Below are 15,414 nucleotides of genomic sequence, written 5' to 3'. Positions count from 1 at the left end.
TATCTCTGGGATACTTGTTTGAAGAGAACCGACTTTAAAAGGACTGCTCATGGCCAAACTCAAGGAGGGGAAACAAGGTCATGATGAGACCTAGATGTGTCCTCAGAGGATGTCAGGCTGGGGATTTGCTTCAGTAACAAGTATTAAATGATGAAAGTAATCAACACAGCTCTGACTTTTAGTTTTGTCTTGCGTCCTTCTCTCTTCTCCTGTCCTCTCCTGTCCTCTCTTCTCCTCTCCATTTTTTGTGTATATGTGGTGGATGTACTTGTTAATGTGGATGCATGTACACATGTGTGAGGGTACATGCATACATGGGTTTAGATGAGTAGAGAGGCCTTTGGTTCTTTGGAGACATGTTTTTTCATTGAACATCAAGTTTTGTAGACAGTCTGGCCAATTAATTTTAAAGGTCCACCTGTCTCAGTATTACAGACCTGTGGTTACAAAAGCTTGCTGCTAACTGTGGCTTTTACATATTCTTGGGATCCAGGTCCCCACGTTTATGCAGCTGCCATTTTACCGACTGAGCCAACTTTCAAGCCCTGAGCATTTCTTTTACCCCCTTTAAATTTTCTAAATGCTCTGAAGAACAGGGGTGCCATGAGTTAATCTAATTTTATATTCTTTAAATAGGAATCTAATTCTATAGGTTTAATTATTTAAAAGCTAAACAATGTGTTTTTTTGATAGAGAGAGCAACCTTTCAGAGGTTAAATAATTGATTCATTATATTAAATTCATCTAAGAATTAACTCTTGAGTACTTTCTTTTCTAGTACAGTGATACGTTTTAACAAGCGCCATTTAGAAAAGAAAGGATTCATTTTTAGTTTTCTAAATAATCATTGCAGGAAGTCAAGGCAGCAGAAATCTGAAGCATATATATATATATATGCTCAAGAATATGAATATATGTATATTCATATAATTCATAATACATATGAATATATGTATATATATTCAAGAGCAGATGGCAGTGAATTAGTGAAGATATGCCAGTGCTCAGATTATATTCTTTACTTTTACACAATCCAGGATCTTCTCCATAGGGAATAGTGCTACCCATGGTGGGCATGTCTTTGCCCTTCAATCAATGTAATCAAAATAATTTCCCACAGATAATCTTAGAGTCTCCTCTTCCAGGTGATTTTGAGTTTTGACAAATTGATGGTTAGTAATAACCATCACTTAGCTAATATTAAATAATTTATTTGAACATTTTCTTGAAATTTATATACAATGAAATATGACAATACCCCATTTCTGCCCCCAAATTCCTTCATATTATCCTCAGCTTTACCATTTAACAATTTCATATTTTCTTGTTTGCTTCTTCTTTTAAAGACAAGGTTTTATTATGTAGTCCTGGCTGGTCTGGAACTCAAATAACTCACCTGTGTCTGTCTATGGAAGTGCTAGAACTAAATGCATATGCCTTACCATTTAATAATTTTTACTTTTTGATCATCCATTCAGCCAAGCCAGTGCTACCCACACATGCAGAGATGTGTGTTACTCAAAACTAGATGATCTATTTCTAAAGGCAGACGTTTCCCTTGGCTTAAAAGATTAATACAAAAGGAAGAAGCTGCTTCTTTTTTCCTAAAAGCAGATTAACGATAAAACTAAATAGAGAGTTTTGGACATCTGCTAATTCCTTCAGAAAACTTTGCAACTCTTGTGGTTTGATTTATTCCCACTATCTCTTTCTTGAGGAACATTAAGTGACTGACGTGAACTTTTTTATTGGGCTTAAAAGTATCCACATTTGCAAAAATGAAACCTTAACCTTTATATTCTATTCAATAATGATTCAGAACTTTGTTACACACAAAGCAGTGTTTTTCATAGTGTAATTCTGCTTATAACCTGAAATTAAGTTCTGGAAACATTACAAATTTTTGCATCAAATTTGCTTATGAGTATTCCTCCAATTGGGAACAATCTTAGTATAGAGTCATCCACTCCCTTACTTACTACTCCAGTGTATTTTTTAAAAATATAATTTCTTTCTATTTTGAACCAAAGATGTGTTTGGGAAGGTGAATGTTTATGCATCTCTATGTCCACATGTGGCTATCTTTGGCTGACATTCACATCTCAGTAATAATAGCCTCAAGGACAGAGATTCAAACTTTCTACCTAGCAGCAATGGAATCAAGTTCTACACCACAGAAGCAACACATTTTCAGGAAAAGTAGTGAGTTCAATCCTGCCAAGAGATAATAATACACATGCCTTGGAAAACAGAGGCTGATATTTTTCCAGCTACTAAGTTAATGCTGGGTGCAGCAATACATCCGCAGCTACCCTGGACCCATGGGTGATGGTCTCATAAGCAATTTGTCTTTGAATTAACTGGACATAGAGCTCATACTCTTAAAAATATTTTTTATATCTATTGGCTGAGCATCAAATTATTTCAGAGGTCTGCCAGAAGGGTAAAATGAAACAGTCTTGCCCCATGATATTCTCTTAGGCAATTAAGCCTATTTCTTTCCTCTAGCCTCCATGGGTTCCTCCTTAATACCATTCATTATATTCACTGTGAAATGTCAAGAGTTTGTGGGCCATACATCTACAAAACCTCCTAAAATAGCGTGACTAAAAGTCCAATGCTTTGTATAAATATCCTTGTCCTTATTTTTAAAGTCAAGTTTTTAACATCTCATGAAGTTCAACTGTTTCACATATTCAGGGCCAAACTCTAGTAATAGTCCATGCCTAAAAATACAAGTGTGTATGTGAGGATTCTGGGCTTTTTGACTTCTTTAATGGAAATTAATTTCATTCTGTTAGTATGGTCCATGAAGAGTTCTACATTAAATTGTTTATTTATGAATTGAATATTTCTCTCAATTCAAGGCCAATGTGATAAATTTGCCTTCTCTGCATCTATCTTTCCATTTTAAATTATTATAGCTATTTTAAATCAGGCATCATTAAAGGGACTGGACTGAGTAGCCATCAGCAAAGCATACAAAACTCCTGTTGTCTTGAATGTTATAATCAACCTCAGGGAAATAAACAATGAAAATTAACAGATTTATAAACACTTTCAAATAGAAACTGTGTAGGAATTTAAAAATAGGATAATGCAATAAATAATGACAGTATTCCTGTCTACCTATATATGCCCATAATATATTAATATTTAAAACAACTATCATATATCAATTAATAGACAACATATTAATCAATATGTTAATGTATAATATATAAAATTACTATACAACATGAATAAAATATACACATACTCATGAAAAAGCTTTCTGTGACAATTAAGAGCCAAACTGGAATGGGAAGAAGAGGAAAGGAGAAGATGATGGGGTAAAGATAAAGACCGGTGATAGAGGGATGAAGGGAGAGTGATGGGGAAGGAAAAGGAGGAAGAGGAGAGGCAGTGGACAGTCAGGAAGACAGTGCACCAAGTGGAAGAAAGATACAGTGGCAGAGAGACTGCAATGAAATCAACCAATGAGAAGCCAGGGATGTGAGGATGAAGGTGGGGACGAAACAGGAAGAGGCAGCGGTCGTACAAAGTGGATTCTGCTCGGAAGGTCACTGTAAGGAAGAAAACGTACTCTTTGTGAAGTTGAGGTCATTACAAGGACACAGCGAATGATGTTCTGTTTGATAAACCCTTTGACTTAATTTTAAATATTAGCAAACAATATTAATTGTAACCTCAAGCACAGTTGACACTGAGCGATGCCACATGATCAGTAAGTACTGTTATTCTAAGGTCTCTCTTCTAGTTCTAGCCTTTATGCACTGAGGTCTGAACTGCACACACCATTTATTGATTATAAAGAGGCAACAGGTTATTTATGAGAAGGCCATAATACATATTTGACTTTAAGAAGTAAAAATCAACAACTAAAAAGATTAAGAATCTTAAGATTAAGAGTCCAATATACAGAGATGGCCTAGAGAATGGTGGACAATCTTCCCCGATATATATTCAGTATATAATATATAGTACACACAAAGAAGTTAAAACCTAAGTAAGAAAATAGATATTTTAAAAAAATTGTGCTATGAAACTAAACTCAGAGTTCTCAAATGTAGAAACATAAATGACTAGTAAACACTTTCAAAATGGTTCAGCGTCCTTACCTACTAGGACTATACAAATTAAATCTACTTGAGCTACACTATCACCCTCATTTGCATGGCCATCATCAAGAAAAAAAATGACAACAAGTGCTGGTGAGGACTTGAGGCAAAAAATCTCTTATTCACTGTAAGTGGGCGTGTAAGTTGATTCTGTCACTATGTAGATAAATATGGGTGGAGATTTCTCAACAAGCTTACAATAGAGCATGCAGTTATAACTGGTCATATATGCTAAGGATTCTCCAACAGAAATATCACACACACACACACACACACACACACATTTATTGCTACTCTATTTACAGTACTTAGTAAATGGAATCTACCCAGATGCTCATTAACAAATGAATGGATAATTAAAATATGGAACATATACATAGGGACATTTTATAATTTATATAATATATATATAATTTTCAGGAAAATGAATGGAGCTGAAAAGTATGCTAACTGAGATTACACAGATGCAAAAAGACAAATATTATATATTGTCTCTTAAAAGTGCATGCTAGCTTCCAATTTTGAGATGTGAATTTACTAGAGAATGAGTGTGAGTGGGCTGAGAAATGAGAAATGAGCCCAACGGGAAACAAAAAAGGCTCTGGGTGAGAGCGGAGGCCAACAAATATGTATAAAAGTGGAAGGAGGAGTAGTAAGAGGGGTACAGAGGCGATAGGGATGAAGAATGGGAGGGGAGGAAGGTGTATGCCAAATATAAATAAATATTTAAGAAAATGCCACAAAGAAACCTGAAACTTTGTAACTAACTTTTACAAAAGGAGCGATGTAGTTCATATTCTTTCCACAGGGGTGGGCATACCATATATGTTGGAAAATCTTGAGCAACGGTCTCTTCAGATAAAAGCAAAGTATACATTTGAGCATTTGTTTTCCTGTAGTGTAACAGTCCCTGAATGGGTTTCAAATTCATGTAGCCATGAGCAGAGACAGAGCTGAAGAAGGGAGACTGCGGCTCGCTCTGTGAGCTGATGTACTGGGTCTGCAGTAAGTGGGACCGGGGACCAACAGGAGGGAGACAGGTGTGAATGAAAACACCGATTGTGAAACCAATGGGAATTATGGTTTACCAACCTAAGGAAATTGAAATAATTCCTTTAATTTATTTCACGTACTTATTTTTCCATAGCACTCACTCCTGTCTGCAAAGTGTGGCATAAACTTACATGCAGTGTTTTTCTTAATTATTCTCCTCCCTCTGCTTATATTTTTGGTTGTGAGCCCTAGCCTTTAACGGCTGAGCCGTCTCTCCAGCTCTTCCCTCTCCTTTCTACCGTCCTTGCTCTATCTGTTGCTTGTAAAGATCCTTCTGCTTCCTCAAGGCAGATTTTTATATTTATATTTTCTTACTAAGTCCACATGTAACATTTGGATATGGAAACAGAACTTTTAAAGTCATCTTGTCTGATTTGTACTCAGTAATCACTCAGTGAACATTTTCATGGTTACATCATGTGCTATTTGCTTAGTTTTGTACCACGCAACCTATTTTATACTCACACAACTAAAATTTTCAGAAGCTGTAATTGGATCTCTGTCCCCTTTAATGTCCCAGCTTCTTCCTCTATGTCAGTAGCTCTCAACCTTCCTAATTCTGTGACCCTTTAATATCGTTCCTCAGGTTGTGATTCCCCCAATCATAAAAGTTAATTGTATTGCTACCTTGTAACTGTAGTTTTGCTACTGTTATGAATTATAATGTGAGTATCTGATGTGTAGGATATCTGATATGTGGTCCCCATGAAAGGGTCTTTGAACCTCCAAAGGACTTGTAACCCCAGGTTAAGGCACAATAAATATTATCTATTCTGTGAAGTTACCTTTCAAATATTTAGAGAATTCTGCTGTTTCCATTTCATGGTTTTTCTAGTGAAATGTCCACAATTTCCTTCCTTGAGTCGTGGGGGCTATCGCACATCAAGCCAAGGGTCGAGTGCATGCCAAGCACACACTTCACCATGGAACTTCCCTTATTCCTTGTCTCCTTCAGTCCTCTCTCATATGACATAGTTTCACATTGTCCCATTATTTCTGTTTACTCTTCTCTGGATATGAATAGTTGTCTAGTGGGTGGTTGGGGCCCAAAATTAAATATAAGGCCATATGTATTCTGGTGTCCTGTGGCCTGCAGGATAGGCAAGGACAGCTCCATGATCCTATAGGCTCAGTAGTGTAGAATCTAGTGCATTCAGAACAAACATATGCTGAGAGAGCCATAGTCTTTTTTCCCCAATGAACACAAAGTACTTACTTAACTATGATGAACTCAAATCAGGAGCATGGTATATGGCACTTTCCCCCAGCACCACCCAGGTAGGTCAGAAACATCCTAATGTTTTGACACTGTAACCAGTTGTCAGCAAATTGCCAATAATGTGTGCTGCTGTTTTTTTTATATATATTGAATATTTTTTATTTACAGTTCAAATGTTATTCTGTTTCCCAGTTTCTTGTCCATAAGCCTCCCATCCCATTCCCCTCTCCTTCTTCTATAAGGGTGTTCCCCCTCCCCAAGCTGCTGTTGTTATAGATGTTTTCCTTATCCCTTTCTCTGACACAGGTCAGTAGAGACTAGGCAGATCGGATCAGGACATTAACTTCCATTCCATATGAATTGCTATACGTGATGAAAATTGAACAGTGCTTTCTATTTAGTCTGGAAGAGATATGGTGTCTGCAGGCAGAGAGGCTACTTTGATTCCCATGGTGTCTGCGAGCATACAAATCTCCCAGAGGCTTCTGAACTGGTTAGGTTTAAGTGATAGAGATCTTCTGATGTTTTCCTTCTACCCAGGGAAGACAACCTGGCTGTGTTTCCTTCTCCAAATGCTCTTAATTAAACAGCAGAGTTGAGAGCACTCACTCATGGTGGTAGGCAGGAGGCACCCACTGCCAGACATCAGACAGACTGAAGACAATATAAAGTCCAGAGAAAAATGTCTCCATCAGCCCACATTGGCTCTGTTCTAATGCCAAGCATGTGGAAAAGAACAAAAAAAAATCAAGAAAATAGTCAATGCTTCCAAATCATAGTTGTTTGGCAGAGCAGATTCAACACTGACTGAATGCTTAGCTTGTCAGGGAGCTCCAGTCTCCTGTAGATAGCCATAATCAATGCAAGGCCGGGCCAGGAATAGAACCACGACTTCCTGATTCTGAATTCAAGGCGCTAGCCCAGACACTGTCTTCAGTTTCATATGCCTCTTCCTGGCTCTTCTGGGCTAGTGATACTCCTTGCTCACCCATAAAAGAAAGGGACTTTTCAGCAATAACCTTGGCTCCGTTTCACCCTGAACTATTTGATCTGCAGCCAGCTGGAGTAGTATGGAATCTCATATTAGTGTTATATGTTTCATTTGATAATAAATTCCTCTTTCTAGACTTTCCTTTCTTAAAATAATATCCTGCTTAAAAAAGTAGAAAGTTATTTAATCCTGTTTTTTTTCCTTTTGGGAGCAGTGAAGATTTTCATATGAAATGACAGTCAGAAGTTAGAGATAATGTAATTCTCTTCTGTCAGTGTTTCCAGGCAAGTTAAGAATGACAGCTTTAATTTTCATTTTGTTTTTCAGTAGGAAATGTTGGTCGACTGTGAGGAAGTAAAGGGAAACCTCTCCTACTTGCCAGCATATTCTATTCAATTCTCAATTCTTTGTGCAATGTCTTTAATAACATATGTGCCAAAATCATTATAATGACAGGAGACTGTAAAAGACTAATAACTTTGCCATTTAAAGTTCACATGAGGAAACTAGGTATGGTAGCATAACCTGGAATCCAAGCACTTAGGAGTCTGTGGAAGGTGGGTTGACAGTTTGGGGCCAACTGGACCATACTTGCAAGTTCACCCCCAAATAGGTTTAATAGTGAGAATCTGTGAGGGACCAACCAAACTAAACAACCAGCCAGCAACCAACCAACCAGCCAACCAACCAACCAACCAACGAACCAACCAGCCAGCCAGCCAACCAACCAACGAACCAACCAACCAGCCAACCAACCAACCAGTCAGCCAGCCAGCCAACCAACCAACCAGTCAGCCAGCCAGCCAGCCAGCCAACCAGTCAGCCAGCCAGCCAACCAACCAACCAGCCAGCCAGCCAGCCAACCAACCAACCAACCAGTCAGTCAGCCAGCCAACCAACCAACCAACCAACCAACCAGCCAGCCAGCCAGCCAGCCAGCCAGCCAACCAACCAACCAACCAACCAACCAACCAACCAGTCAACCAACCAACCAACCAGCCAGTCAGCCAACCAACCAACCAGCCAACCAACCAACCAACCAACCAGTCAGCCAACCAACCAACCAACCAACCAACCAGCCAGCCAGCCAACCAACCAACCAACCAACCAGCCAGCCAGCCAGCCAGCCAGCCAACCAACCAACCAACCAACCAACCAACCAGTCAACCAACCAACCAACCAGTCAGTCAGCCAGCCAACCAACCAACCAACCAACCAACCAACCAGCCAGCCAGCCAGCCAGCCAGCCAACCAACCAACCAACCAACCAACCAACCAGTCAACCAACCAACCAACCAGCCAGTCAGCCAACCAACCAACCAACCAACCAACCAACCAAACAACCAGCCAGCTAGCCAACCAACCAACCAGCCAACTAACCAGCCAACCAACCAACCCACCCACCAACCAACCAACCCACCTATCAACCAACCAACCAGCCAACCAACTAGCCAACCAACCAACCAACCAACCAACCAACCAACCAACCAACCAACCAACAGAAGCAAAGATGCAAAGAAACCTAAGAGAAATTGCTAAGAGGAATCTTTTAACTTCCAAGCACTTAGTATCTGAATTATTATTCATATTATAATAATCATTATAATGTTATATTATGTAATAATTATAGTTTGTAACATTATAGAGATCATACTTTATTAATCTGCTTCTATTTACAAGTCAAAGCAAAAGAAACTAGCATGTCCTTAGCTTGAAGTTTGCATCCCATCTGTGGGACAATGATGCACAAGTAAAGCAATCATTTGCTAATGTTGACAATTACTGTTCTGTTGTGTGGATCAGATTTTCTCAGTTCTGGGTCTCCAGTAGCAACAGTGACATTATCTGAGAATTTCTCAAAAGGCAGCTATTCCATTTCTAACCAACCAGCACCCATAGAACTGTCTGTTGCTGATGTTGCCACAACACTAGTGTGTAAGAGACCCGAAGAAGCCCAGGGTTGATAGACTGGAAGAAAGAAAGGGAGGAAGTCATGATGGCTGAATTGGAAAACCCAGTGTCCTCCGATTGTTATCTAATTATCCATCAATAAATACTTTTAGGCCAGTAAAGTACTTCAGTTCTACAAGTGACCCAAAAAGTTACATTTTCCACTTAAATCTACATGCATTTGGATACCCAGAATAAATGCTTCTTTATTAAAAACAGTCCAGGGACTCACATATGGGCACCATAATTTTATTATTACGTTAAAAAGAGCCGATGAAACCACCTGGCTATTAAATTCTTTTTTTCTTCTATTTCCTGTCTTCATGTCTTCTCCCTGACACTGAGCTTTACCTGTTCAACCCTGAAACCTTCCACCTGTTAACAGGCTGCAGGCAAGACCACGAGACTCTGCTTTTACAAGTTCCAGTTATGTTCACTCCAGATAGTTACATTCGCTACATATACACACATAGTGATGGTGAAAGCTGTTAGAAATTGCACAGAAAGACCTTATGACAAAAATGAAGACAACTGGAATTAGATTCTAACCAGAAGAATTCCATATTCATCTAAATAATAAAATATGAGAGGAAAAAGGAAACAAATAAATGCCAGATGGGATATTTGTAACATTCCAAATCTGCTTTAAATCACCTGGTAGTGATTAAGAGCAGAAAATATATAAGCAAACAAACAAACAAATAAATAAAAGCTGCTGTCACTAACAAAGACATAAAGGCAGTGTTCTTATTCAAGTAAGGTGCCGACACTTTGGGAAGCACTGAGTCTGATGCTGAAGCCATGAAATAGCTCCGTAAAACTGAGTAAAGTAAGAATGCTTGCTATCTCATACGCTAGACAGCATTGCACTTGAGGTCCTGGCTTTTACAACACTACAATAACAACAAAACAAGATGCTTGTGGTCTCAGGAAAGAGGGTTTCTGTCCCCAAGAACCCTGAGAATAAATAGCTAGACATTCTGATACTCTATGGCCACCCATCAAATAATTCAGCTCCAGAATGATAAACTGAAGAACGTGCTTGTCCCCTGCCATGAGTTATTTAAAGATGGAGAGAGAGAGAGAAAGAGAGAGAGAGAGAGAGAGAGAGAGAGAGAGAGAGAGAGAGAGAGAGAGAATAACAACATTGTTGTAGCAACGAAGCTATAGAAAGCAACTGAAATGGAAATACATCCCCAAGGTTATTGGAATCTGAAATCTTGAGAAAACAAGAAATGTTGCTGAAGGCGATAAGAGAAGACTGAGCAAGTGGTGGGGGGTTAGCTTCTCTGGATGGGAAGTGTGCAGCATAGTTTTCAACTTCTTTATTACTGCCTCAGTTGTTACCCCACATGGAATATCAAAGTTCTGCAAGGCCAGTATCCAAGCCTAACCTACTTTAAGTAATCTAAGAACCTCAGAACAGTGGTCTGCACAAATTATCACACAATAAATGGTTTTCAAGTCAACAGATAAAATATCCATTCTCTTTGGATTAATTTATGAATTCACAGAAGCCCAAATGGGAAAAATGACCACGAGTTTTGCAGATTAAAAAGATTACTTTTGTAAGGCTGATTTTTAAGGAAGTCAATATTATTTTTAAAATTTCATAGGTTTGAATGTTTTGATAGAATGTATGAATGTGTCTTACTTGTATGCTTTGTGCCCTTGGAGGTCAAAAGAAGGCATTGGGTTCCCTGAAGTTTGAGTTATAGAGTTTTGAGCCACCACGAATGCTGGGAATCAAATTTGGGTCCTCTTAAAAAGCAACAAGTACCCTTATCTTATCTCTAGCATCGTGAAAGCTAATTTTTAAAAATCAACCAGCGAACCAATGAACCAACGAACCAACGAACCAACGAACCAACGAACCAACGAACCAACCAACCAACCAACCAACCAACCAACCAACCAACCAACCAACCAAAGGAACAAACAAACAGAGATACAGACAAACATGTAATCAGGAAGCATTCACTTGGTATTTGTCCACAACAACTGATACCTTATTTAAAACAAAACAACAAAATTTAAAAAATGCTGCCCATGAGTGTGTTTGGCACTTTTATCCATGATTTCCAAAATCCCAACCTTCCAAACTTTCTTTCGATAGGGGATACTCTAAACAATGGAATATTATTCAGCATTAAAATGAAATGACTTATCATCCACAAAAAGACACAGATGGAGCTTAAAGAATCGGTACTAACTGGGGCAAGTCAAGTTCTGAAAGCCATACATCAGAAGATTCCAACTCTATGAATTCTGTAGTGGTCAAACTATGAAGAGCTAAAAGGAAGGTGGTCACCAGAAGTTTGAAGGAAGGAAGGAAGGAGAAAAGGAAGGAAGGAAAGAAAGAAGGAAGGAAGGAAGGAAAAAGAGGTAGATTACAAAGGATTTTTGGAGCAATGAAACTATTCTGTATAACATTCTAATAGTGAGCACGAATATCATGTATTTGTCAAGAGCCATGGTATACACACCAATAGCAAACAGTAATGGACTGGACTCGAAGTGATACTCATGCATCATTGTGGGTTCCCTGATTATCATGAGCCCAGCACTTAAGTGCAGCATGAACCTGGGGAGAGTCTATGCATGTAGCAGAGTAAACAGGACATGTGGAATTTTTTTTGGACTTCTGCTCATCTAAAACTGCTTTGAGAAGTCTATTCAAATGGAAGGAAAGGGGGCTGTGAGATGGGATTAACCAGTCAAGTCCTCACTGCAGAAGCACAAGGATATGAGTTTGGATCCTCAGTATTCACATAAAAATATCATGTAATGTGGCATGCCTGCAGTGTGTTGCTGGCACATGCCAGAGATCCTGGGCCATGGGGGGAGAATTAAAAAACAGTCCTGTTTTTCTTCTATTGAGGCTAGACAAAGCTGCCCACCTAGGGGAAGGCAATCGAAAGAGGCAGGTTTATATCTATGGAAGGTCTCCCATTCTTGAGGGAAAAGGGAGGGGGCATAGGAGAAGAGAGTGAGAGGGAGGGACGGGGAGGAGAGGAGGGAGGGGAAACTCTGATTGGGTGCAAAATAAATACATTAATTAATTAATGAAAAAATATGATTCATAAGTAAAGAAAAAATCCTGTCTTAAAATAAGATGAAGAATAATAGAGGAAGATCCTAATGTCAACCTTTGTCCTACATGCATATTAACTCATGTACACACACACACACACTCACTCATGTACATACACACATTCACTCATGTACACACACACATTCACTCATGTACACACACACACACACACACACACACACACACACACACACACACACGAAAGACTGTAAAGAAATATAGAAGAAGAAAATCTCCAAAGAAAGCAGTATCTCTCTTGTCTTTTGAAAAGGGTTCTTCACCCTCCTTGTTTGCTTGTTCTCAGGGAAATCTGGGTGGATCTTTCTAGCATGGACTGATAAGTAAATGAATCCCTGTCATGGTCTTCATTGGTGGTTAAATGAATTTTTATTTACTAGCAATGAAAAAAACCACCACTTATAAAAATCAATGACAATTTATTCCAGGACACTTATCGCTTAATTTTTACATATCTGTTTCTTTCAGGAGTCTTTTAAAATGATTGTTAATCAAAAGAATAAATCACCAATCTCTAGTATTAAGCTTTTGATGTACTTTGCCACCTGATCAATTTTTAAAGTCCATTTCAGAAGTCACCAGGTCTTGAAACAGAGAGTATGTTTCAAAACTATTTTTGATTAATGATCAATGAGTTTGTAAGTTTAAATATCTAATAAGCACCTAGGTAATGTCTAGGAATCTATGCATACCAAAATTTCTACATGAAGAAGCATAAACTGCCATGGAAGGTTTATTCTGAATGTAAAAGAAATTTTCATATTTATTGGCTACTGGCTAGAGGGTGGTTCATTGTATGTGTCCTTATAGGACTCAGTGGAAGATACAAACACAATCTTTGTGGCATAATATTCTTTGGGGGAAAAGAACATTTGAAAAAATGGTCTTTTGCTTCCAAAATATTGAGGTTATCCCTCCTATTCCTTGAGTTTGTTAAGACGTGTTTATCTTTCTCTTGTGCATAGGGAAACCAAATAATGTTTTCTTTCAATGTAATAATAACTCTTAACCCAAATTTCTGCCTAGCCATCTATCTAGCACATGGGAGAGAACTTTGTCTTTCTTTGTTGATGTGCCTTGATTGTTTCCCAAGGTGGTAAATATGAAAGTTCTTTCCTATCCAGAAGTAGAGGTTACATAGCAGCAGTTTATGCTTCCCTTTAAACTTTACATTTATCTATTTTTATGGATTACTAGATATTATCTAAATGATTATTAAATATTTAATCTTACAAACTCATTGTTAATTAATCAAAATAATTTTGAATCTTACTCTCTGTATGAAGACCCAGTGACTTCTGAAATAGACTTTAAAAGTTGATCTGGAGATCAAGTGAATGAAATGCTTAATATTTTAAGGCAGGGGATTTCTTCTTTTGATTGATAATCATCAAAGAAAATACTGGAAGATATGTCCTGTGGGCAGGCACTCAACCCTGACACTAGTAGGGATGCTTGCAGGTGGGATCCTAACATGGCTGTCCTCTGAGAGGCTCTACCAGCAGCTGACTGAGACAGATGCACAAACTTATATTCAACCATTGGACTGAGGTTGGGAACTATGGAAGAGTTAGGGGAAGGATTGAGGGAGCTAAAGAGAATGGGAACCCTATAGGAAGACCAACAGTGTCAACTAACCTGGATCCCTGGGAGCTCCCAGAGACTAAGCCATCAACCAAAGAACCTACATGGGCTGTTCTGTGTCCCCAACACATATGTGCAGAGGATTGCCTTGTCTGGCCTCAGTGGGAAAGGATGTGCCTAATCTTGTAGAGACTTGGAAGGGGAATGCTATGAGGGCGGGTGGGTGACTGAGGGAGTAGGTTGGGTGGTTGGACAAGAGAGCACCCTCTCAGAGGCAAAAGGGAGGGGGGGTAAAAAACTCTGGGAAAGGGGATTGGAAGAAGGCAACATTTGACATTTAAATAAATAAAAGAATTTGATAAAAAGATACATTTCTTGGAATAAAATGTCATTGAATTTTGAAAGCAATGATTTTTTATTGCACTGCTAATAATCATCAAAGAGAGTGCTGAAAGCATTAGACATGTCAACAAAAAGGTATAAAATTCCCAACTCTTCCACAAACTTCCTGAGCTTGTACTAATGTTTGGCTGTGGGTCTCTGACTGTTTCAGTCAGTTGTTGAGCAGAGCCTCTCACAGAGCAATTATGCTAGGCTCCAGTCTGTAAGCAAAACACAGCATCAACAACAGTGTCAAGGATTGGTTCTTGTCCATGGGATGGATCTCACATTGGGCCAGTCATTGTTTGGCCATTCTCTCACTCTCTGTGACATCTTTGTCCCTGTACTTCTTGTAGTCTGAACTAATTTTGGGTTGAAGATTTTATGGGTGGGTTGGTGTCCTTATCTCTCCATGGGAATCCTGCCACTTCAGGCTTCATATCCCTCACTGCCAGGAGTCTCAGCTAGAATCACCCCCATAGACACTGTCGAACCTCCCAGATCTCTGGCACTTCCTAAAGACTCCCCTCCCCAAGCTGATGTCCATTCACTCTTCTGGCCCTCTCTCCTTGGTTCTCTTAGCTTCTTCTTTTGTGACCCAAGGAAAGCACAGTAGCAGAGAATGGTAAATTATAACCCAGGAATCTATATTTTCTGCAGTATATTTATAGACAAACAGATGTTTTACTATCGAAGGCTTCATTTTCTTTATGAATGTTTAACTTGATCTTGGAACAAGTTTGACCTATTTTCTTCCATTTGTCCTGGTCTCAGAAATGGAGCTGTGATTTAATATTTTTCTTTCCTTTTCTTTTTTTTTTGTGTTGAATGACTATTAGGTCAGTAATACTATACTGAATAGCGAGGAATAACCAATGTCTTTCTTCTTTACAGGGGCTTAAATGTGATAGACTCATATGCAGCAACAAGCCAAAGTGCAGTGAACCCAGAGTTAAAGTTCTACCACACCATCAACCACGACACCTCCAAACATGGAAAATGA

General features: G+C 38.8%; 1 protein-coding gene across 6 annotated transcripts in view; it reads right to left on the bottom strand.

Annotated features, from left to right (window-relative positions):
- The window catches only part of Dlc1 (DLC1 Rho GTPase activating protein), a 420,643-nt gene that overhangs the window by 284,807 nt on the left and 120,422 nt on the right, over window positions 1–15,414 (bottom strand). The gene's annotated exons all lie outside the window — the stretch shown is intronic.

This window comes from Rattus norvegicus, chromosome 16 (assembly GCF_036323735.1).
Source record: "Rattus norvegicus strain BN/NHsdMcwi chromosome 16, GRCr8, whole genome shotgun sequence".
NCBI lineage: Eukaryota > Metazoa > Chordata > Mammalia > Rodentia > Muridae > Rattus > Rattus norvegicus.
The sequence above is the reverse complement of the archived record's forward strand: the minus strand, read 5'-3'. Positions and strand labels throughout refer to the sequence as shown.